At 44.3% G+C, this 24,908-nt stretch overlaps 2 long non-coding RNA genes across 3 annotated transcripts in view; one reads left to right on the top strand and one right to left on the bottom strand.

The window, feature by feature from the left end:
* The window catches only part of LOC135899477 (uncharacterized), a 63,994-nt gene extending 43,612 nt beyond the window's left edge, over nt 1-20,382 (bottom strand). For both annotated transcript variants that reach the window (XR_010563623.1, XR_011515397.1), the window contains exons 1-3: nt 20,322-20,382; nt 10,456-10,543; nt 27-905 (exon numbers count right to left, since the gene is read on the bottom strand). This is a non-coding gene — a long non-coding RNA (uncharacterized lncRNA). The remainder of the gene's footprint in view (nt 1-26; nt 906-10,455; nt 10,544-20,321) is intronic.
* On the top strand, nt 905-7,846 carry LOC135899478 (uncharacterized). The gene is made up of 2 exons (XR_010563624.2): nt 905-5,494; nt 6,169-7,846. It is a non-coding gene; the product is annotated as an uncharacterized lncRNA (long non-coding RNA).
* Nucleotides 20,383-24,908: the final 4,526 nt, after the last annotated feature.

The raw sequence follows: 24,908 nt of genomic DNA, 5'->3' as shown, positions 1-24,908 counted from the left end.
TGCGAAAGAAATTTTTGCATGCTTACATGCTCCATGTTGGCGGTATGCTGACAAAGCAATCCAGGCATTTTGGCATAAAACTCAAAAATGAAACTGACCAACTTCTAATAATTAACCCACTACTGTGAGATCAACGAAAGCCTATTTCTTTTTTTCAAAAATACTGTATCAATTTAAATTCATTCAGTGTACCTCTTTAGTGACCCTTCAAGATCGAGTGAGAGATTTACATTCAGGCAATATCTCTAAGTAATTTTTATTCATTGCCACCTCGTTTAGTTTCACTGTTCTACACATATGGTCTTGCTGCAAACTGAACAACTGGTTAGCAGCATTTCAAATTGTGACATCTCTAGTGCACACTTGTATCTTGTTGCTTGTGGCATTGCTTGGATCATGTGTTGCGATTTATTTTTAAGTGGATACAGTGTGCTCCAGACAGTATTGCACCACAAGGCATCAAACTAGGTGCAACTTGTGCCTTCTCTACCTAAAAAAAGAAACTGCGCTTCACTATTATACTTCTCTGCCAGTGCGTTTTTTGTGCTGTTCTCAGTTCCATCTTTTGAGATATTGCATTGCATTCTTAAAGCAAAGTTTTCTTTGGCTCTTCTGCCAACTTTGTCTTCTGCCTGTTCACACTGTCATTGTCAGTCAAATGTTGTCGTTTCACTGTCTCGTCACTCCTTCCTCATTATTCCTTCTTCACATGCAGTCGTGACACCTTCACAATCATGCAGTCTATCATTGGTGGGCCATCATCATCATGCAGCTGTAGTCACTCGGTAGTCATCATGCCGCAGTTGTTAGACCTTTCCATCATGATCACTTCGGTCATAAAATTTCCATCAAATTGCTGCAAATACCCACTGCCCCTTAGCAGACACAAGAAGTAAAGAACAAATCTGCAAGAAAGAGGTAAAAAAAAATGCCAACATAAGCCATCCCTATAGTGTGCGGGTGTATTTGCCCACACTTGCATGTAAGCATTTGTCATTATGTTTCACTTTCCTGACCATGTTGAGTTTGGTTAAACATTGAATGCCCTTTTGTCATTAACATTTTATTTGTGTAAACTAGCAGTTCATTTACATCATTTTATGCAAGCATTCCAATCATTAGCGCTGAAAGCTTCACTTAACATCGCTTTCCACATAAGCATGGGATACACTAAGATTTTCATTCTACAAACTTTCAGAAAGCATTGGAGCACCACCATGATGAGCTGTTAATGTGACTCTGAACAAGACGAAAATTGAAAGAATCATAGAACTGTGTGCTGTAATGGTTTGCTTTGGAACCGGTTTGCTCTCACAAATGTTATTGGCCGACACTTTGTTGTTGTCATCCCGAAAGGGTGTTACTGCAAATTTTATTGTCGCTGCACAAATCAATCATCTGGAAAGGGAACCTGTCATCTGCTATGAGCGAAACCACAGAAAACTTGTTCGCTTGAGGGTGGTGCACAGCCGCAAGCATGATATAGAAGGTTGCTAAGCCAACCGTGGTCATCCGCTAGTCTCGTACTGGCCAACATGACGAGACAGAGGCACCAATGGCTGCTCCATTGATGTGTTGCTGGCGAGCATTGGCGAAAGACAACCATGTTACGAGAAGCATCGGTGGGACTTGTTGACATGAGCGAAGGAGAGTTACAAAGACATTTGAGACTCTCCAAAGACACAGTATGATCATTTACGACGAGCTAGAATATCTTGGACCACAAGAGCTAGGGGTGTTGACATTGCAACAAAAGTGGTGTGTGTGCTGAATTTTATTTTGCCCCAGGTTGTTTTCAGCGGTGCGTCTGGAATGAAGAAGTGATTGCGTTGTTGCAACTGTCAGTCAGTCAGTCAGATCATTACTGCCGTAGCCAGGGCCAATACGGTTGAGGGAAAATAAACAGTGTGGGTGAGATTTCCTTCCATGCTGCAGGAGAAGGCCACAGTCAAGGAACGCTTCCTTGACCATGGCAAGATTCTCGAAGTAGTGGGATGTGGACGAAACTCATCGCAATCGTCCACCCTCAGGAGCTCAACCTCGGCGAAACTAAGTCCTATTAGAGCCGCAGCCCCCTTGATTGCTTATCGTATATGGCGCACCACCTAGCAACTAAAAAAGAAAACGGAAATAAAATTAAAACATCAATGGCTGTCTTTACTGGTAGCTCAAATTTTTTGCTGGAAATTAAATATTCAAGTGTTCTATATAAACAAATATTTTTATATCAAACTAACAACATCCTGCAATTACAATATCATTCCCAAAGTGCAAACAAAAATAATGATGTGACCTTCCAGCAGACCGTCGCTCGTTGATTGGCCTCCCTCGCGCTGCGCCATTCCACTCTTTCTCCGAGTGATGTAATCCTTATGTAACAGCCAGAGTGAACTGGTTACAAAGCAAACCGATACAGAATGCGGCCCATGGAGTTCTGAAATGATCATCAATGGTTTAATAAGGAAGGTCATAGTAGCCATTGCTTCAACAAGTTAATGTGCCTTTGTCGAGTCCTCTTGTTGAATTGTTGGCTACGGCAGCATTCAAGTCCCCTTGTTAAAACATTGGCTACAGCGACACTGCTTGTTAATGTGAGTGTATAACTATAATGACTAAGGCAGAGCAAATGAACCTAATCTTTAAGCACATGTAGGGAAACATTTAGCATTCCACAAGCACATTTAACCTTCCAAATTAAAACTTCCAAATTTTATTTCATCATTTCCTGAGAAATTTTTGAGGGTGATATCACCCAGTAAACAGATTATGTTTTCATGATTAACGATGTTACAACTGATGACAGTGTTTTGATGATGGATGTGTTTAATCAACACTTCAGGTCTGTGTTTACACACAACAATGGTTTTTTGCCATGCTTTCATGCTTCAAATCCCCCTATGCCAGACGTTACTATTTATGAGAATGAAATACTTAATGTGCTTCTTAATTTTGATGTTAAGAAATCACCTGGTCCTGATGGTTTGCCAAATGAGCTCTTAAAGCAATATGTGCAATGGGTTTCTAAGTATCTACATGTACTGTTTTTCTAGATCACCATCTAAGGGTGATATACTATATACCGGTCAATTGGGGAATGGCAACAGTCAAACCGCTTCATAAGAATGGAAATAAGCGACATATTTCAAACTACCATCCCATCTCTCTAATCTCAACATCATGCAACTGCTCGAGAATACCATACTGCATTCCACATTTCCGAATTCCTTTCAAAGCACAAGATATCATGCAATCAGCACGGTTTCAGAAAAAGTTTTTCTACATGCACTCAATTGGTAACTGCTATACATGATTTTTCTCAGGCTATAAATTCAGGTAAGCAGGTTGACGCTATCTTCATAGACTTTGCCAAAGCACTTGACAAGTTTTCCCACAAAAGATACTCCATAAACTTCATGTCATACTTGGTAATACCGAAATTGTAAATTGGCTGTCTGCATATTTTCCTAACTGGCAACAATATGTTTTGTTTAATAACCATTCCTCTGGGAGGCGTCCTGTCAACTCTGGTGTTCCTCTGGGGTTCTGTTTTGGGATGACTTTTGTTTCTTCCGTTTATTAACAATATTGTTGACAATATTCTGGTGCACATTAAATTGTGCGCAGATGACTGTGTTATGTATTTACAAATATAAAGCATAAATGATCAGCTATGTCTAAATGAGGCCTTTGAGAAGTTTGTAAACTGGTGCTATGAATGGCATATGAATATCAACTTTGACAAAACAGTCTTCACGAAAATCTCTTGCAAGCCCACTCCTCTGCACTTCCAGTATTCTGCTCATAATGTCCTGCTATCTGAGGTTGACCACATAATATATCTTCATATTTGGGCTTCTAAGGGCCTCAGATGGCAGAAACAAATCAATTCTCTGTGTAATTGAGCCAATCAAAAGCTATTCTTCCTCAGACGGGCTTTGAGGCTGACTACTCCTGAGGTTCGCCTTCTTGCTTCTAATGCAATTGTACAGCCCTATGCTAGATTATGCTTTCATAATGTGGTAGTCTTACAAAATAGACATTGATAAAATAGAAGGTATTCAAAAATGGGCAGTTTGGTATATGTATAGCAGCTTCGGATGCATGTCAATTACAGCTTTGCTAAACAGCCAACCTGCCGATCATGACTCAAAGGAATCAAGTTTTAAGATAAATTTTATGTTTCAACTAATCAAGAAACATTACAGCATAGACATTTCCCAGTTACTTTTTCGGTCAGCTATGCTATAAGGCAAAAAACATGCACTAGTAATCAGCCCCTTCACCAGCCGCAATAACTGTTTTAGGTACTCCTTTTCCCCAGGACGATAATTGAATGGAACCAACTACCAAATTATATGGTTTTACAGCCATCTTTGAAGTTGTTTTTGTCTATTTCATGCTACCCTGTATTTTAATTTTCTCATTTTCCTTTCGCCTGAGTAGTCGCATCATAAAGATTGCATCCCCACCCTGTGAAAATCGCATTGTGAAATTGCAGTACTTGTATATAAATCAATTAAATAAACCTTGCTTCACTACATAGAAAAGAAAATGATTACATTTTGCTGAAGTGGACAGATTTTCTTGACTGCAAAGTGTGACATCAAGAGAAACGGTGTTTGATATGGAAAGATGCCCATGGAGTACGGAAGATCTAGTGTACAGTTAGTATGTCTGTGGTTTGGTTTCAATGTGTAGATTTCTCTGCTCTATACACATACTTGGTACAAATTTTCGTAAGCATTCAGGTGAGGAGGATATGACAGATGTGGCCGCAATTCCTCAAACCTGCAAAATTTCTTGCTGGCAATTTGGCGGGCAGGGGCTTTTTATGTTTCCCTTGGCATTGCTGCTACTGGTCTGACTGGCTAATGCCAAGGAACATTTCAGTTCTACCTCTGAATAAGGCCATAAAAGTGAGAGAGAAAGTGCAATGTCATCAGGACTGTGCGACTATTCTTTTAGAGGTAGGACATGTATTGCCAAAAGAGGGCATCTGATCACTTTTTGTTCACCCAAGATGGCTGCACTGATGATTGCATTCTAAGCTTCTGTAGAGATGATAAAAATGTGGCATTTCTTTCTTTTTTCTACAGTGAACCACCAAAGGAGGCACCAATGCAGGAAGTGCTGGCACTGTGTCAGAAAAAAAATACTCTATACTTTGCAGGAATCTTGCTGATTGTGTCTGTGCTCAGAGTGGCAAGGCTTTAGTTTGTTGCATCGCACAACCTGAGAAGCACTGTTTCTGTCCTGATATGTACATGTATTCCATATGCTGTAAGCATTATTGCCTTTTGTATTGCAGGTTATGGTCTTGTGTTACAATTCAAGTGGTACATGTTGAAAGCAAGATTGTTTTCTGCATTCAGTGAAAGCTGTATTGAATTTCACACACTGTTGAAAAACTATTAGTATTTGCTGAAGTGAAAGGTGATTCAAGTGAAAACATAAATACATGGGCTTAGTATCGTCCTAGGATTTTTTAAATATGGTATGTATTCGTTTCATTGCTCTTTAGCAGAGTGCATCACTGTTGTGATACTTGTTCTTGCTTGATCATTTTTGTTTTTACAGTGATATTGATAATCACTTGAAAGTCATGCAATAATGATTTGCTATTGTGGTGTTCAAGAGCCTACCAGGATTTTGAACTACATCTTATTGTCACAGATATAATCAATTTTGCATTGAATAATATGGCTTTACCTTGATGAGTAACAGCATTTGAAAATACCCGTTCACTTAGATTTGGGTCCACATCAAGAAAACTTGTGCATTTCCGAATTATTTTGGAGTTTTTTCACTGAGAGTTCTTATTTCACTTCTTCATTGTTAGACTCCGTGAGTTACTGCTGCCTCTGTAAAAGCAATGCACAAAGGAGTCTGCTTCACCGTTCTGTTCACTGTGCATAAGAAAGACCATATATGATTCTTTGGACACAACTCTTCATGGTCATTGGCCTGCTTCTTCTCTCATATAATGCATAGTCTGTAAAAATAATGTTCTGTGTACTTTATTTGTGTCACAATATAGTGAATGCACAGAATGGAACAAACTCAAAGTCAGATTGTCTTTATTGATTCACTAGTTCTCTGTACTTTGTATACACATTAGGGTGCATTGCAAGTGGTACATTGCTAACAATTCTGCGTTTGTATTTTCAGGCCATGCACTTTATGCATCAGCATGTACACCAAACCACGGCAGGGCACAGCTAGAGTCATTGTCAGGAGTGGATGACGACAGCCAAGAATTGAACAGGTTGCAAAGTGACGAGAGCCAGTACACTCCAGACAGAAAAAGCAGCATTGCTCAAAACAGTGAACCGTTAGGTTCCGGCAAAACATTCCGCTGTCAGCTATGCTCATATGTTGCAACATACCCTTCAGTGATGAAGTGACACATGCTGGTACATAATGGGGAGAGACCCTTCAAATGTCCATATTGTCCGTCAACGTTTGCGCGAGTGTCAAATGTCAAAGTTCACATGCACCTACACACTGCAGAAAAAAGCAGGCAAACCAAGAGCCAGCGCCGTATAAGCAGTCGTCATTTTCCGTGTTACCTGTGCCCTTTTACTTCTGCAAATCGGACAAATTTAGAGAATCACCTGCGAACCCATACAGGTGAGAGACCTTTCAAGTGCAACACATGCTCTTATGCATCCTCCACTCAGTCCGATTTGAAGCGACACATGATACTGCAGCACAGCACGTCTAATCTAGGAGTCTAATCAAGTCTAAGCACGTCACATCTAAGCATGTCTAATCTCCCATTACTTGTCCCTTCAATTCATGTCCATGTATGTTGTGTTGTGTCATTCATAACATTGAACTATGTACCAACTAACCCAACAGAGATCTTTAAGCTAATCTTATAAACCCATGCAACGAATATGCTCCTAAAGAAATGTGAAAATTGGAAACGACCGATCTAACCACACAATTAAACAGGCACAAACAGCTAAACATTAGTGGAGCCGTTTATGATTTGGAATATGTCCTGCGATTATGATGCTGATGGAAGAATCCCTTGTCAAACTGATGGAAACAAGTGCAGTTTTTGAACCCTTCACTGACAAATTATATCTATAATTTAATGCGGAAAGTCACGAGAGTATTACAAGTCAACACACTGCATGTCCGTGCACATCTCATGACATAAGCATGTACATTTTAGTCGATACAGCTTTTTTTTTTTTTTGAGAAGCTATCTCTTTACTAGTGTCCAAGGTTTTTCTCTGTTCATTTTTTTTTCTTTTTGCAGTGGATATTTGCATCATGTACTGTTTGCAGCCTTGTGCATATTTTTGTTTACCTGGCATTTCAGTTGTCACGTCTCCATTGGCTGCTTCTTCCTTCAAGCTCTGATGATGCTGTGTGTTGCTTTGGTTCTCTTGTACCATTGTCTTTTTTCAGAAAGCTTATTATGTAGTGATGCCAAGGCCTTTTTTAATCACTGCAGGTAGCTAGGATACTTGCTATTTCAGAAAAAGATTAAAACGTTTCATAGCTATCTAATTTTCATATAAGAGTGTCATAATTTGTCAATTTTCACATAGAGATATTTTCTTTCTACCAAACCTGCACTTAGAGCTTAACTTTAATGGACTGCTATTACTATCACTCACAGTGATGAGAGTTATCTGTACACTTGTAATACTGAAGGAACTGCTGTAGCTATCAACACAGTTAATAATAACCTTCCGATGCATTACAAAAGTGTACATGTTATGCTATGCATGAATGTTTTGTTTTATGTAAGCAACATCATATTTGGTTGATCAGATTTAGCTGTTCTTAAACTATACTTTGGAATAAAAGTTCTGATTATGTTCATTGACTTTTGTCTTCTGATCTATGCTTGGTAATTCAACCAGTGTTTTGGCCAACTTAGTGTAAAGCTAGTTTACCCCTGAAGAATGGCACAATTGGGGATCAGCATTATCTGCAATATATAGGTGCAATATATCACGTTATGCATATATAACATATTTGTGGTCTTTTAATATACACCATTTCCTGTCTATCACATGGTTCTATAAAATGAATATATAAGCACAACATTTATCTTTCTGAAAGAGTAGAGAAGAAGACAGCGGTGTGTATTAGAGTGCAGATGCAAGTATGTAGCTGCAATGGCAAAGCATTTATGTCAAATGATTGAAGTCGTTTACATTGACTGCAATGGAACACGCAAGACCAGAAAACTTTTTCTGCTGTCTACGTCCCCCATTATGAGCAATAAGTTGCTGCTGGTATTGACACTACAATAGTTTACCATCAAATGGATCAGCAAGAGAACTTGAGCTGTTCAGTTATAACAAATTCACCACAGTGATGAGGCAACTCGAGCATTGTTGTACAGCTAAAAATGTGGTGTTTTGTTACACATGTCCAAAAATGCGAGTAGCACTGGAATGTTGAAATTTATACCATCATGCACTGCATGGGTACTGCTTCTCGTACAATCAATCCATTTTCACCAGTGTAAATAGAGACAATGTATACAGAGCGCAGATGTTTAGTGATGACAGTTTGCTTCTTTATTCTAATTTTGCTGAGCAAGCTTTTCATTGTACAGGGAACAATTACTCGGAGAGTCTGAGCTACCACGTAATAAAGTTATTCTTATGCAGCAGTGATACTACTGCCTTTGCTAATATTTTTACATTTTCATGAGAACTGCAGCTGGTTGTTTGTGAACAGGTATTTCAAAGTGATATCACATGTTCTATAAAATACAGCAGGTGGCACATCCAGCTTAGCATAATGCATTCTACACCAGATGATGTTAGGGTGCTTCCACTCTTTAAGAGTACACATTGTGAGGTCTCTCGCACAAGCTGGCACTAAAAAAAAAAGAATGTGCCTGATTTTGGGATTTGACTGAACTATGGTGCCCATGTGCAACAACACAATTGTGCTCTACCCGTTCGGTCATGATGCATGCACGATACGAGTGTGAAGCTAATGCTTGATGATGGCACATGCACCACATGATCCACATCATAAAGCAACAAGTTACTTGCCCCATGTGAGAGTGCTACAATTTCCTCCAGCATTCTCACATTGCAGCTGGCGCTTTGAGATGCTAAGTGATTGACATGTCACCACCATTAAAGGGAAGCTGAAACACTTTTCGGAAAAAATGAGTTCTCTGCGGCATTCTACAGTTTTGAGTCCCCTGAACACGAATATCTGGTTCAAAAAAGGCAGGAACAAACGCAAGCGGCTGTTTTTTTTTTCATGAAAACGTGCACCGGCGCCTCAGGGCATCGCGCGAACGCCGCTGTTGCCCGCGATTGGTCGGGGCCGCTGTGACGTCATTCGAGGCAGTCGCCGATCGGCGCCGCCGTTTCTGAGCGTAGCACGCTGTTTTGTTCTGGCTTCATAGCTGAGTTGTAAGCATTATGGAACGTTCTCGCTGTCTCGGACAGCTTGTATTTTCGCCGTACATACATGTTCGAACCGACAGCCGATACGGAAAACGATGGCGGCAACGACGACGTTGAATGTGCCAACAGCGAGAGCGATGTGTGCACCTTCTCGCGCGTTGGAAATCTTAGCTGGTACTTATGTTTTTTTTTTCATGTAGTGGGAGAATATAGACGGAACAACGCCGGGCTTCAGTCGCGCCGATTTAACTGGAATACCGATTGCCCGCATCGTTGTCAAGCTCCAATGATAGTCACTGTCGCGGAAATGGTCCGAGCACAGCGCAGTTGATTTCGCGGCACGAACTTATCTCTCCTCACCGCACGGACCTACTGCGCTGCAAGCTTCTTGTCCTTCGGGAACCTGTGAAACACCACATCGTCTCGCCCACCTGTGTTTGCGCAGCCGAATGCTGCACACAACGAGGGCATGTTGGGCGCCCTTGGCTGTAGGCACTCACGCAGCACAGAAGGAAAGAACAGTTTACGAAAATCGCAAAAGAAAACAAACGTGAGCGGCGGCGGCGACAGATCTCGTAGCGTCGTTTAGTAAAGCGCAGGACGGAAAGAGGCATGCCAGCACGCCGGTCCGGCAGCTCAGTCCCCGCGAATGACGTCACTCTCGCCGGTTCTCTCCTCTGGCAACCACCTCACCCGGCGCTCCGGGAAGCGATGGGGGCGTGTCCGCGGGGGTGATTTAGAAAGCGATTTCCGGCCCCTATATTAACAAAATGCAGAAAAAATTTTCGGAACCGTAAATTATTAGGTCTGTTCTTCCCAATCCCAGCAATTCATGGAAATTGAAAACCGTTTCAGCTTCCCTTTAAGACCCACCTCGGATATAACAGATCTGGATTTAATGTCTCCTCACATGAGTACAGTAAATAAATCATTGTCATTGTTGTGCCATAACATTGCCATTGTTGTCATGCACACAACATCCTGCATTGTAAGGACATGTTGCACCAGCTGGTACTATGTTGCAAAGCCCTAAACGTTGCTAAGTAACCAGTACCTGCAATATGTATTGGGTGGTGTTTTGTCCTAGGGAGGATGGATGAAGCAGCCAAAGGTGAAAGGCTGAGACCATGAACACCACAATGCTGGAGCGCCGAACATGCAAAGAAGAGATGAACAAGCAAAAATCTGACAATGGCAAGAGAGGGGAAGTGTGTCATTGCTCATTTAAATAGGCTCGCTGATCTCATAGAGCACATTAATTAGCATATGCAATGCTTGCCAAGGTACATATATTTGACACTAACGAAATCAAATGAATTAATTTTTTTTATTCTTTGACCCATTGAACATTACAACAAACAGATAAAGACCAGTCCCTCCTGCAGAATAAATACACAATATGCTGTGCAAGAGGAGAGATACTATGCCTTATAACATTGTTCAAAACAGCTTGTGTGCTCTGATGCATGTGGCAGAAATGCTGGTTATTCTCGACAACCTTGTACTGAGCTTAAACTTGTGAGCAGGGAAGAGTTTAGGCTGAGAAAAATTCAGCATGCTGTTGCTCACTCTGAATCTTCCTGATCTCCATTAAGATTGATTGAGGACCTGAATGCTTTAGCTTCGTCTTGGAGATGACAAACAAAGGGCATCTGGAATGGCTTTTGTAGGTTTGAGTTGGTGCTTACACTTCAGTTTTCAGACATATTACTGCAGCACTTTCTATATGACAAAATATTAACTTAGCTACCTTTCGGCATGTAATGGCTGAAGAATAAAAGAACATATACTAATGCTATTAACCTCAAGCCAGGGTTGCCAGGAGAAGACGATATACAGGGGTATTTTTTTCCCCATTCTGAAGATTTGCAATTGCCAGTAAAATTATCTTGAAATGCTGTATTTTGGTGCTGCACTGACCCTTCAACCAAGAAGTATAAGGTTTATTCTGTAAGAAAATGTTTCCTGACTCGTTCTGCTGATGAATAATGTTTAATTGGGCTGTCAGTGGCTTGGTCTACGTACTCCAATGGAATCCTCCTCCTGAAGGGAAGTTTGTGCTTCAGACTAAAGTTGACAAAGGTTAACACACATCTGCTTCTGCAGGTTTGTTGGCAGCAATTTTTACCTTGGGAACATGTTAACTTCATTGGGCTAGTCCAGCTGTCACGTGGCAGGTTTTTTTTTATCAAAGCTGGGCAGTTTTCAAAACTGCAGTTTCTTTTGAACTTTGTAATGCACTATCCACTTGTAGCTTTCTGTGGCAAAAGAGAGCTACGGGGGCGGAGCTTCTGTACATGTGTTGCCGTGCCAGGCAGTCTGGCAGCATTTGGTATAGCTTTTGGTTTCTCGGAACAGACTCTGTATGAATCGACGCAGCTTCCACATGCGACAGTTTCGCGTTTGGCCGGACGCGGAAGAGAATAAAAGCTGCAAAATGAGCTTATTTAAGGCGTGTTTCGTCTTATTTAGCTGTTGTAAACAACGTCTTTTTTTTCTTCCTCTGCTTAATGTACAACGCGGATGAAAATGTGGGACTCTTTAGTGCGATAGCAATTGTATGAACACTCCAGAAGCATTTTTCCCGTCGTCGTGATGTTCTGTATAAAGTCTAAGGGCGATAACGCATTCGCCGCGCACCGTATGCTGTATGTGCGAGTGAAAACGCGCGAGTGGAGCCGACGATCGCTGCTCAATTTGGCGTGCGCAATCGAGGAAAGCTGAGAGGAAATGCGCCGTCTTCCGTCGCGCGAAAGGCCGTAGGGGGATGGGAGGGAGGGAGGAAGGCGGGGCGGCGTTGTTCCCCGGCAGCAACGGCGTATTTCGCGCAAGCGTGCAAGGGGAACCGACGATGCGGCTCAATCTTCAGCGCGCAAGGGACCCACGAAACACAGCACCTCTTCAGCACGTATTGAAACGGCTACAAACAGCTATATAGACGTCTTTAGACTACGATACGACTGAAAATAGAACTTGTAGACAACCTAAGCACCTGAAATACACTAGCATATATTCTGTCTGCGGTAAAAACCCACTGCTGGTGTAACTAGAGTCTTTTGGTAAACGCCTTCAGAAAGTATAACTTAAGAATTTTATGGATGTTTTTGTCTGAAAGTGAATAAAATTCCAAACGGCGTGTTAGAAGTACGGTGACCGTCGAGGTGAACGAACAAAAGACAAACGAACTGGTAGGTTGCAACGTAATAAGTTGGCTTCAATGCTGAATGATTTCACACTGGAACTCCAACCATAGAGAAAGAAATTCAACAAGAGGGGACACTCATGCTCCAACAGTCAAGGACGTGTTCTCGTTTTCAACCCAGGACGCGCACACGACGCCTGGAAGCCATTAATCTTCTATGCTCGCGCAGCAAACGCTGACAGCCTGCTCGGACTTAATTTTACACTGCGGAAGGTCCGGGACCGTTATCCGGTAGACCACCTAGGCTTCAAGTACGGTGAAGGACAATATGCTAGAAGAGCCGAGAGCAGCTAGAGCGTCTTTATTACGCGTCTGTTTATTCCAGCAAGAAGACGAAGAGATCCCGAGTTACGCGCGCTCGATCGCCGCTCTTAGTTATATGGGGAGGAATGGGGAGCCATTCCCATTGACATGGGAAATGTTGTAGAGCAGAGTGTGCGAAATAATTATCGGATTCTTACTGACTCGTACGAAGCTGTCACCGAATTAACGGTGCCTACGACAGATGATGCTGTGGCCAACGACACCAGAAAAAAGCTAAAGAGAATACAGGACAATAAGACAAATGTTGAAATCCTGTGGACACCATGGCACACCGGCACGGATGGGGGAAACGCAGCCGCTCACGTAGTTGCCGCGCAAGCGGGTGGGCTTGACCACACGTACAGCTCCCCATACTCCATTTCCTCGCCAAACCCCGCGGACCAAAATCCATACCTAAAGATATTGTCCGAAGGCTCTCCTAGCAGAGCACTGATGCATTACATTCGCGCTAAAATAAAAGCAGACAATAAACGGAGACTATGAGAAGCTGCGTACATGTGTTTGACGACAAGGGCGGGCTTACTCGCACGGAACAGGTTTTTTTTAACAAGGTTATGGCCACTGTGCTTACACACCACACGTACTTGAGAAATGGCACGAACCCAGAGAAGCTACAATTGCGAACACTTATACCCGATGCACACATTGCCAGGAGTCATGCAGAGCAGACTTGCAACACCTCATTTGGAGCTGTGCAGCTTTTTCGAAAGGGAGATCCAACATTCAACATTTACTACACGGAAACATTAGAACTCTAGGCATTGGAATACAAACTAACCCTGAAGCACAGAAAGCCATTGCGGCATATGGTAGACAAGTGGCCTGTTTCGAGTAGTCTAGAAAGGGTCGACCAGCCCATGTGACAGCGGCGGAACTGAACATGCACCTGAGTCTGCATAAAGCGGAAGATCGAAGACTGAGATGAAGAACTTGCTTCAGCCAACAGTCGGAGAACTCACATTCCTTTCTCTCCTAATTCCCAACAGTGGCCTAGAGCCGTCCCCTCCCTCAAAATAAAGGTTCATCCATCGAGTGAATATGTCGAAACCGTTTGACATTGTTGGGGTGGATTTTACGGGACCAGTACACCTGAAAAGCGAGCCTACGTAGAAATCCTACATCGTGTTGTTCATTGGCGCAGCAATTCGTGCGATTCGATTAGAGCTTGTCTCGCGCTCAACGGCCGACGGTTTCTTAGAGATTTTCTGGCCTTGTGTTGCACGTCGTGGATTCCCTGCGGTGATTCACTCTGACAATGCTTTGTGCTTCTCATGAACTTCGCGCTGTATATGATACTGTTCGGGAAGGTTGGCGACTACCTGTCAGCTCATGACATTACGCGGAAATTTTCTGCTGTCCATGTTCCTTAATTGGTGCGCTAGATTTGGGGAGCGTATATATATGGTGCGATCAGATGAAGACAGTTTGAGGAAAGCACTAGGAAGGTCACTTCTACATTATGATCACATGAGCATGTTCCTGACAGAAATAGAAGCTATCATAAACAGTAGACCGCTTATGTAATCATATCCTACCCCAGAGGAGCCAGAAGTCTGGACACCTGCTCATTTCTTGCACGGCAAACGACTGACGGCACTTCCTGACTTACAAGCTGCAGCCGCGGTGCTTAGCTTCCATACTGAGCTGCTTAAAACGTGGATACAGTGTCAATAAACGCAAAAAAAAAACTTTTGGAATCGCTGGTACAAGGAATATTTAATACTCCTCGGAAGCGCTCATAGTAGACCAGTGTCAGACATCACTAGCATTGCTGAAGGCATTATCGTTGTAGTACGCGACGACTCCGTGCCCAGACTGTGGTGAAAACTCGCACTTGTCCTGGAGAACATTACTGGAAACGACGCAATTGTGCGCGCATGTCGCCTAAAGCTTGGAAACGGCAAAGTAGTCACGTGACCTATGCAACATTTGTGCTTCTTAGAAATGCACCCGTAGCACTTCGTGCTACGGGTGCATCGAGGCCGGGATCGAGTGTTGATAATAGCAATGAAATAGCTCGGCGCAAAATAGAAAGAACGCCGAAGTGTTGCGATGGAGAGCGCGTGGCACGGAAGTTGTTCGTCTTCTTGCTGGAATAAAACGGCAGCGTAAGACGCGTTGCTCTCGTCCATGGAGTAACGTCCTTCACCGTACTTGAAGCCTGGTCTACCGGACAAGGAGGTCCTCGTACTTTACAAATGTAGCACGAATCCACCGAAGGGAGTGCATTCGAAGAGGACGCGCTGGTGGTACTCATAAAACAGATCGACAGACATGAACTCGCCCTGTTTTGCGTCCTTTTGGTTTTGTATGGGTTACACCGTTGGGCGCGTGCACGCATGAGTCTGACTGTACAGTTTGTAGTGTCCCCACTTCATAGGAAAACAAACATTTCATGTAATAGTTCTGCGGAAACCAGTAAGGTTGGGAGAAGTAATTAATAAATGAGACATCCACAAAACCGTAGCAATTGCTGCAAAGAAAACCCTTATGGGTTCCTCAAAAGTCTCGTACTCGAAGAAAAATTCATCCTGGTGCGGGACTCGAACCCTGGACCATCGCCTTTTCGGGGCAGCTGCTCTACCATCTGAGCTAACCAGGCGGCCAGCATATAGCAGGACGAAGTCGGACTTATCGACAACTCCAAGCAAAGGCAAGAGTGACGTAATAGTTCTGCGGCAACCCGCAAGGTGCAGAGAAGTAATTTATTAATGAAGGGAAAATGAGACATCCACCAAACCATAGCAACTGCTGCAAAGAAAACCCATATGAGTTAAGGCAAGAGTTTGACGTAATAGTTCTGCGGAAACTCGCAAGGTGCAGAGAAGTAATTTATTAATGAAGGGAAAATGAGAGGTCCACCCAATCGTAGCAATTGCTACAAAGGAAACTCATACGCGTTCCTTTAAAGAAAAGCCCCGGGCGTAGAAAAATTCGTCCTGACCCGGGACTCGAGCCCGGGACCACCGCCTTTCCGGCTCGGCCGCTCTACCATCTGAGCTAACTAGGCAGCTAGCAGATGGCAGGGCAAAGTCGAACTTATGAACATCTCCTATAGCAAAGGCATTCAAACAAACAAACACACACAACAAGCATACAAACGGGCATTTTTTTTTTTTGCGCTGATGCTATATAGGCTGCCACTATTATTCCCAGCTTCTCAGCGCCAGTGTGCACAGTTAACTTGTACTACTACTTAGTTTCCATAAACCTTACAAAACTTGAAAACTGTAGGTAGTCAATACCATGAACATACAAGTTAACTCTGTTGTCATCGTTTACCAGTATTACATACATGAGTAAAAATTTGCTACAACAGTCTGCGTTACACCTTGCTTCCCTAATGCGCAAATATATTCAAGTCAGTGTATGTTGAGTTCTGTAGTATAAAGTGTTTTTTGTGTGATTTAGTTGCTTTACAGGAATTTACCATAATAATAAATAATAATAATAATAATAATAATAATAATAATAATAATAATAATAATAAGCAAGGATTCTGAATTTAGATCTTTGGGTGTGCTGCAGAAGGTATGCTTTGCCGCTAATATTGATAAAACATGGGCCGAGGCTTCCGTACAAGAATGAATTTCAATTTGGCTCTACCACTTCAGCACTTGGCTGGCGCCTGTCGAATGAATCACATCAGGTAGCTTATGCAGCCTGTTTTTTTAACCTTATTGTGAGGCGATCGCACAGTGATGTGTGGAGATGCCTGCGTCTGAGATAGAGATTGTGCTGTCACATGTGCGTGTAGAACCGGCATGATGCCGAGGGTTCCAGCAGTTTGCAGAGGTGCTTTGCAATTTAGTCATAACTCTAATTTTTCCTGCGCTATCTTTTATCATTTATTTGAATAATACAGTTAGAGGCGTTATCGGAATTGAGCAACTTATTTGCCTTGGCTCCCTGATTAGGCTGACACGTTCGATATTTCACTAGGTGGGCAATTATTCCACATGGACCATTACTTCAATACATCTTTTTTGTGTAGTGGCTTCTCAATTGCTAGTCAATGTAGATGCTTAGAATTACCTCAGGCTATAGATGCACTGATGAATTTGCTACTTATGAAAATCACTTCGCACTTTCTGGCGCAACCAGCATGTTAAAGCTTCTTAGATAGGGGGCAATGTACTTGTTCGATCACATCGTGAGATACTTTCAATTTCGTATGACGCATCATCCAAGGTGTTGCGTTACTGGTATGAGTTATTGCCCTAAGCGAATCAGGGTCACATGAAAATATCCACAAATGTGATTGACCCAGCTCCAAAAGCGTTGCTCTGGGATACCACTTTATCACCCGTCATTTGTGTGCTATCTGCTTACCCTGTACTATGTCTTGTTTAAGCTTGAAAAAAGGCAACAGATAGTGCAAATTGACGAACTTGCTTTTGGTTTAACATTACAAAACGCTATTTACCTTTTTGATCAAGATAGTGCATTATTTACCTGCAGAATGGATAATGGTCTTAAACTGATTTGGACGGGAGGTTCTCAGACTTGTTTGACAAGTCGATAAGTGCCTATTCAGCCACAAAACACCATATATTATTTGAAGGCTTACTCTGTCTGACCCTGCTCTGCATTTTAATAACTATATGTCAAAACATATACTATAGCAGTATTAAACGTCACATACATACATTAAGAGCCCCATAAGTGAAGAGATAGAAGTACTTAAGCTTATATTTCTTGCAAGCCAAACTTCTTGCTTGGCACATATTGCTAATTGAAGTCCCAATTTGCGCGTTCTCATTTGCTAGCTCGCTTTTCTTCCTTTTCCGTGCAGCTTTTGCTTGCCTGTGTGTACAACAGCCTTCACGCGTGGCCTGTGACAGTAAGCTTTCGTGGGCAGCCAGTGTTTTCCTACGAAGGCGGGCCTGCTCTGGCAGCGGCGGCAATCATCTTCAAGATCCATGCATGGCCATCTTGTTTGTCACTCTTCTTAAGTACACGTTCTGCATTTTTTCTAATTTATTAGGTAATAAATTTTGACTACGTCACGTGGTGTGAAGTAGCTGTCTTGCTGCATTTTAGCTTGCAATCACGTTTTATGGACTGCACTGCACGAAAAGCTCATCGTACAGTGCATGAAAACAATAACGGCGTATTTTGATTTATCTTTCAGTTCCGGTAACATGCGACGTGCAAGGAATTCACTAATGGGTGGTATGGGCGAAGAACTGGCCATTATTTCTGCTTGATGCTATGCAAGCATATGGCGATACTTTACAAGGGGCATCCATAAAGTAAGTTAAATTTACTTTTAAATGAGGCGCGGACATCCGAAAAAAAATTATATTCTCGGATAGAGGCAGTGTTTTTCAGGTGTGAACTATCAGTTATTTTTAGCAATTCAATGTAGCACAGCGTTCTATTTCGTATACTGGTGTTATGCTATCCTGCCGCCTGTAACTGAAAGCAGAACGTCATTTCTACCTGAACCGCAGCATCACTGACAATGTTTCCCTGCTGGAAACTATTTCAGTTTGCTGGAGACCCAGTACGGCAAAATTTTCTTAACAACGATGCGTTTCATGCAGAAGTGGGACCCTCGTTTCAGTCAATGGGGGCGCATTGGCATGACCCGCCGTGGTTGCTTAGTGGATATGGTGTTGGGCTGCTAAGCACGAGGTCGCGGAATCGAATCTTGGCTACGGCGGCCGCATTTCGATGGGGGCGAAGTGCGAAAACACCCGTGTGCTTAGATTTAGGTGCACGTTAAAGAACCCCAGGTGGTCCAGATTTCTGGAGTCCCCCATTACGGCGTGCCTCATACTCAGATCGTGGTTTTGGCACGTAAAACCCCATAATTTAATTTGTGACATTGGCATGACATCAGCATACAATACAGGTATTGTTTTCTTTACAAAATAATTGATACAGGCGGCATTCAATTGCTTGGTTTAAGCAAAGTGCCCTAGTCGACCAATCGTGCTCCGCTACATTATTCCGATGGTCCACATCTGGAAAAACTACCTGTGCACATCCCTATCCGACAACATTAACTTTTTTTTCTCATGTCCATGCCTCATTTAAAATAAATTCTAAATATGGGCAAACCTTGTGTTACTGTAACCACTGCCACAAAACATTTGAGGGAATGTCTAATAAAAGTCTTGAGTTCTTGTCAAGGTTTCCGTTAGCCAACTTTTAGCGTAACATTAGCACGGCTTACGTAAGTACTTATAGGCGTCCGCGGCTACAAAAAATCTTGGTCAAGATAGCTACTAGACTTTCGAATGAACCATTCAAGACATCCTTTAGACATCAAATAGCTGCTTCCGTGTTTCGTGTGGAGAAAAGCTGGGAGGCAGCACGGGAGGGAGGGGGCGGCGTTCTAGTCCCGTTTATAGCAACTGCGTATACTTCGAGCGGTCGCACGCGCCCTATCTTGAAAGCGATCTACAGGTGGCTCATACCTTTGTGCGTGTTGTGTTAGCCTCAGTCAGTTTGCGTTCAAGCGACAGAAAGCACGAATGTCACTCCGCTCGCTGCTGCTGTCGCGCTTCCTCACGCCAGCGTTTTGACAGCGAATGCCCGCGGTCATCGAGTGTGATGCGTTCATGCTTGCCGGTGCGCGCTGATACCATGCTTGTTAGTTTAGTTAGTAAACGAATTTTTGGAAGTCGGTACGGCAGATAAAACTACCATCTGTACTTCCTATCGCTGTGTACTCATTTGCTATCGCAATCGATGCTTCGCCTTTCACGTGAAATTTCGACTTTTTCAGACGCGCGCTCACTTGTGCACTCTTTGGCCTCGTAGCTTTCTTTTCGTTACCAGAGAAAGTTGTCCACTCGAAAATATCAAATCTAAAATAGGTTCAAACAAAGGTAGCACAAACCGACCAGAAGACGTCTACATTTGGGCTTGTTCAGCCAAGAGTTTGTTTACAATCCGGCTTGTACAAGCAGAGCAATAGCCCTAGAACTCCACAAGCCCATATAGCTTCCTATGAAGGTCGTCAGATATCGTACCTGTGCTAGCAGGGCAACGCCGCGAAAAAGTGCTTGCATCTTTAGGAAAACCCTGCTACGCACATGCACTTCCCTTTTTTAACCTCCGGCTCGCTTGAAAGGTTCTTTCTCGTTAAAAAAGACTGATGCTGCTCAGGCAGGCCGGACGTTCGTACGCGCGGCGCAACTATTTCCGCGGTTTCGTCGAATTTCATCGAATCCCGGCCACGGCGGCCGCATTTCGATGGGGGCGAAATGCGAAAACACCCGTGTACTTAGATTTAGGTGCACGTTAAAGAACCCCAGGTGGTCAATATTTCCGGAGTCCTCCACTACGGCGTGCCTCATAATCAGAAAGTGGTTTTGGCACGTAAAACCCCATAATTTAATTTAAGGGAACACGCACACACAGAAGTTACAGGCACTTACTGTTACATCGTAAGTCGGACACTGCGCTTGACGCAGGCGAGGCAGACACACGCTGACAAGCTGGAAGAATGGGCGTTTATTTGCAGTGCACGTCAAAATATAAAGACAGGTTAAGGAAGGAGGGGAAGGGAAACGAAGTTTGAAAACATAAGATAGGCAACCAGATTGGCACGTGTAGCTGTAGACTTCAACTGAGAAATGATAAGAACACTGCAGTTATAAAATTTTTCCATCAATAATACTGAAGACGCTGCACAGGTCTGCGCTCTCGTGTTGAGCGTCGGAGTTCCGTGGCCACTGTAGGTTCACCGTTTCTCTCTTATGCGTCCAGGGGTGTGGGTGATGACTGACGCTGTGCTGGTGACGTTTCACGAGTTTCGGCTTTTGCGTTTAGCTTTGCTCCGAAAGTTTCTTCCGGAGTTCCCGAGATGGACGAGCTTTCACTTTCCTTGTGGCCTTGGGTAGCCATTGGGTCTTTCCTTGTGTGAACTTGATCAACGCGTCGCCGAACGAGGCCCTCAGGCGTTTGCACTGTCACCATCCTAGCTCCGTCTGCTGACTTTACCGTGCCCGTTTTCCACTTATCACCTTTACCAAAGTTACGGACCTAAACATTTGTGTCTGGTGCAAGAGTCCAGTCATTCGATGTTCCTCATCTTCCTGCAACCAAAGGAGGAAGACATGTGTCGAGGCGGGACCGGATTTGGTAGCCAAGAAGTTCCGAAGGAGATTGAAAAGAAGGAGTTGAAAGAAGGAGTTGAGAAGTAGTTTGCAAAGGCAATCTTCTAATCTGCCCTGGTGCATCTTCTTCAGCCCATCTTTAACAGCTCGGACAGCTCTCTCTGCTAGGCGATTCGACTGTGGATGAAACGCAGCCGTGCGCAGGTGGGTTATGTTATTGTTGTTCGCAAAATCAGTAAATTCTTGGCTAGTGAACTGCGTCCCGTTATCTGAAACAATGGTGCGAGGGATGCCGAACCTGCTAAAGAGGCTGCGCAGGCAAGTAATAGTCGAAGGTGCGGTCGCGTGTTTCATTGGTACGGCCTCAATCCATTTGCTGTGAGCATCTACGAGAACAAGGATCATGTTTCCTTTGATTGGCCCCGCGAAATCTAGATGCACTCTTGACCAGTTCTCCGGGCAGGTCGGCCAGTTAACTGGCGGAGCAGATGCCGGCATTGGTCGATTACGGATGCAGCTTGCGCACCCCGCTGACAGTTGTTCTATGTCGTGGTCCATTCCTGGCCACCAGAAATCTGACCGAGCGATTGATTTCATCGCCGATGATCCTTGATGTGTCTCGTGCGACATGTGCAACATTCTATGTTGCGCGTTAACTGGAATGACAACTCTACGGCCCCAATACAGCAAACGATGGGCCAATGACACTTCCAGTTTGCGGTCGTAAAAGGGCGAGTAAGCTTCGTTCTAATGCTTTAGAGCTTGGAGGCCACCCGTCTCTTGTGTACTGCACGACCTTTGAAAGTACTGCGTCACCTGCCGTCAGCGCCTGCAGTTCTTCTACCGAGACCGGCCCCTCCTGGACACATGCGAGTGCCAGAACGTAGTCAGGTGGCTCCCCTTCCGTGGTTGGCTCCAAGGTTTCTTGTGGCAACCTACTAAGCGCGTCCGAGTTCAGGAGCTGCTTGCCTGGCGAATACTGTAACTTGTAGCGAAATCCTCCCAAATACAGCGCCCAGCGCTGTATGCGAGCAGCAGTTAGAGGCGGAGTGGGCCAATCCGGTCTCAGCAGGCCCAGGAGCGGCTGGTGATCTGTGACCAGGATGAATTCTCGGCCTAGAAGATAATCACGAAACTTCATTACTCCAAATACGAGGGCCAGTGCTTCACGTTCAAGTTGCGAATAATTTTTTTCTGCTTTCGACAATGTCCTTGAACGAAATCCGATAGGCTTGTTGACGTTCCCTTTCGTGTGAAAAAGCACTGCGCCGATACCTCTTTGCGATGCATCGCACTCTAGTTTTAGCGGTTGTGAAGGGTCGAAGTGAACCAACACACCTGCTTGCTGCAAACACCGTTTTGCTTTATCGAACGCCGTTTGTTGCTCGTGTTCCCAGAGCCAATGTCTGCTCTTTCCCAGCAGCCGATACAGTGGAGCGAGCAGAGACGATATGTTCGGCAAAAATTTTGCGTAGAAACTGATCATGCCAAGAAAAGAACGAGGATCAGCTACATTTTTCGGGCTAGGGGTTCTGTGATAGCTTCGACATTCTTTTCTATTGGGTGCAACCCTTGCTGATCGATTCGATGGCCGAGATATGTAACGGACACTTGCCGAAATTCGCATTTGTCGAGGCGCAGTTTAACACCATTCTCGTGGAAACGCTGCAGAACGGCTTTGAGCACGTCGTCACGTCCTGCTCTTTCGGACACCAAGACATCGTCCAGATAAGCTTGCGCGCCTGATAAGCCTTGTAGAACTGTTTCCACTCTGCGTTGAAAAATGGCTGGCGCAGAGGCAATGCCGAAAGGTAATCTGTTGTAGCAGAAGAGATCTTTATGCGTGTTAATCACGCATAACTGGCGTGATTCCTCATCGAGAGGGACTTGGTTATATGCGTCATTTAAATCTAGTGTGCTGAAATGTTTTCCACCGATTAAGGGCGCGAACATGTGATTGATTACTGGCAATGGGTACTGCTCCAGCTCACATGCTGAATTTAAAGTGACTTTGAAGTCGCCACAAATCCTAACGGTGCCGTCATTCTTAAGGACGGGTTAATGGGCGTTGCCCACTCAGAATGCGGCACTGGTGACAAGACGCCTAATGCCACGAGCCTATCAAGCTCTTCAGATACCTTGTCGCGTAGAGCGAAGGCAATAGATCGGGCCTTACAGAAGAACTTGGGCGTGGCTCCCTCCTTCAGCTGTAGGTGTGCCGCGGGTCCTTTGATGAGGCCCAGATCTGAGCTCAAAACATCTGGAAACTCGACAAACACGTCAGCAGTGACCTGCGTGGTGGTAGACGGCTGTGCGGTCAGCGGCTTGGCTGAGAGGCTGAGGACGGGGGAGCATGCGTCGCTCAGGAGGGAAATTAGGTCTCGACCACATAAGCTTGGACCGGGGCAATCTAGCACCACCAATGTGCATTCCACAGTTGTGCTGTCGTACGACACCGGCAAGAGGAGCTCTCCAAAAACTGGCAATTTTCTGAGGTAGCATGATAACTTCGTGCGTGAAGGCCGTAGCGAAGGCCAAGCGTTTTTGTGCTGCTCAAATAGCTGTCGGGACACGACGCAGACCGGGCAACCCGTATCGATAAGCATTGATACGTCCACACCTCCCCATGTGAAGGTACATCGCAATGGGGGTTTCACATTTACCTCCCGCGTCGATTTTAGCGTCCAAATGTGCATGCTATCCTCTATGTCTTCATCTGTCTCCCCTTCCTTAACAGCCAGTACTCTGCCACAAAATCCCCGGGCTCCTTCTCGAGTTCGAGATCTTGCGCTTTCTTCGTTCCGGCATTTTACTGCTAGGTAACCACGTCGACCGCAGTGATAACAACGAGCATTACTCCAACGGCAGGCATTACTGTTGTGCTTTATGCTGCCACAACGCCCACATTCGGCCAGTACCTCTTTCGTTGAGGCTGAGCGCGCCTTAATTTTAAGCACCGCCGACGTGTCTGCGGCCATTTTATTGGCGTCCTTATTTGCAGCTTCAGCCGGCAGTGCCATCGTTTCAGCTTCATCTACGGACAGATCTTTCTTTGTCAGGAGTTGTTTCTGCAGTGCACTCGATCTTATGCCGCACACAATTCTATCCCGTAGCATTCGGTCGATGCATGGTACCAAAATTGCAGTTGTCCGCGATTCGATGAATTTCAGTAATGAATTCTTGGACAGACTCACCAACAAGCTGGTAGCGGTTGAAGAAGCGGACGGTTTCGGTAATCTCATGGCGCTTGGGATAAAAAAACTCGTCCAAGACTTTCACGACGTCTTCGTACTCCAAAGAATTCGGCTTCTTCGGCGCTACTCGTCCTGCTAATATTTGAACGGTGCGCGTGCTTAAAGCTGCCACCAAAAGCGCCCGTTTCTTTGCCGACTCCTTCACGCCCGTTGCCTCAAAGTATGCCTCTGCCTTGATAACATAGGCCTTCCAGTTGTCTCTTTCGTCGTCGAAGTCGGGCAGTTGCTGGTGTGCCATCGTCGAGTCGTCGCCCTGTAGCGTAGCTGCCGTCCTGTACTTCAAGGTTTTGCCAGGGGTTTTGCCTTCCGTTTGTCGTCGCCACTGTTACATCGTAAGTCGGACACTGCGCTTGACGCAGGCGAGGCAGACACACGCTGACAAACTGGAAGAATGGGCGTTTATTTGCAGTGCACGTCAGAATATAAAGACAGGTTAAGGAAGGAGGGGAATGGAAACGAAGTAAGAAAACATAATATTGGCGGCGAGGAGTTACGGAGTCGCCATCTATCGGAAGCGCCTCGCTGGCGTAGTATGAGGGATCACGTGGCACGCTCCTCATAGGTTTTGCTGTCAGCGGTCACTGCAAACACCACGCGCGAGCTCTCCCGGACATTTTTGTAAGTACTTTCGAAACGAGAGAAGTTTCTTAGT

The sequence above is a fragment of the Dermacentor albipictus genome, chromosome 6 (genome assembly GCF_038994185.2).
Source record: "Dermacentor albipictus isolate Rhodes 1998 colony chromosome 6, USDA_Dalb.pri_finalv2, whole genome shotgun sequence".
In the NCBI taxonomy this organism is placed as follows: Eukaryota; Metazoa; Arthropoda; class Arachnida; order Ixodida; family Ixodidae; genus Dermacentor; species Dermacentor albipictus.
Note: the sequence above shows the minus strand (reverse complement) of the source record. Positions and strands in the feature narration are given on the sequence as shown.